Source organism: Eschrichtius robustus, chromosome 9 (assembly GCF_028021215.1).
Source record: "Eschrichtius robustus isolate mEscRob2 chromosome 9, mEscRob2.pri, whole genome shotgun sequence".
Lineage (NCBI taxonomy): Eukaryota > Metazoa > Chordata > Mammalia > Artiodactyla > Eschrichtiidae > Eschrichtius > Eschrichtius robustus.
This window is the reverse complement of record NC_090832.1, coordinates 64,380,229-64,381,243: the sequence shown is the minus strand read 5'-3', so window position 1 is coordinate 64,381,243 and position 1,015 is coordinate 64,380,229. Positions and strand designations below refer to the sequence as shown.

Below are 1,015 nucleotides of genomic sequence, written 5' to 3'. Positions count from 1 at the left end.
CATCTGTACCATTTTTCTAGATTCCACATATATGCATTAATATTTGATATTTGTTTTTCTCTTTCTGACTTACTTCACTCTGTATGACAGACTCTAGGTCCATCCACGTCTCTACAAATGACCCTATTTTGTTACTTTTTATGGCTGAGTAATATGTAAATTGATACAGCCACTATGGAGAACAGTATGGAGGCTCCTTAAAAAACTAAAACTAGCTTTCTGAAGAGCCAACAAGATGGCGGAAGTGGAGCAGAAGAAGAAGTGGACTTTCCTCAAGTTCACCTACCACGGCGTGGACCTCAGCCAGCTGCTCGACATGTCCCGTGAGCAGCTGATGCAGTCGTACAGTGTGAGGCAGTGGCTGAACCGCGGCCTCCAGAGGAAGCAGCACTCGCTGCTGAAGCGGCTGCACAAGGCCAGGAAGGAAGTGCCGCCCATGGAGAAGCCTGAGTTGGTGAAGACGCACCTGCGTGACATGATCATCCTGACCGAGATGGTGGGCAGCATGGTGGGCAGCTACCATGGCAAGACCTTCAACCAGGTGGAAATCAAGCCTGAGATGATCGGCCACTACCTAGGTGAGTTCTCCATCACTTACAAGCCCATGAAGCACAGCCGGTCTGGCACTGGGGCCACCCTCTCCTCCTGCTTCATCCCCCTCAAGTAGCCTGCTGGCCAATAAAGGTAGGAAAAGAAAAACTAAAAATAGAACTACCATATGGCCCAGCAGTCCCACTACTGGGCATATACCCTGAGAAAACCATAATTCAAAAAGGCACATGCGCTCCAATGTTCACTGCAGCACTCTCACATAGCCAGAACATGGAAGCAACCTAAATGTCCATCGACAGAGGAATGGATAAAGAAGATTCAGTACATATATACAATGGGATATACAGGTGTAATGCAATTCCTAACAACATTCCAGAAATAGTTTTTGTAGATATAGACAATATTATCCTAAATTTTATATGGAAAGGCAAAGGAACTCGAAGAGCTGAAACAATTTTAAAAG

The 1,015-nt window shown here is 45.8% G+C and overlaps 1 pseudogene; it reads left to right on the top strand.

The window, feature by feature from the left end:
* The first annotated feature begins 235 nt into the window (after nt 1-235).
* Nucleotides 236-667, top strand: LOC137769514 (small ribosomal subunit protein uS19 pseudogene; annotated as a pseudogene).
* Nucleotides 668-1,015: the final 348 nt, after the last annotated feature.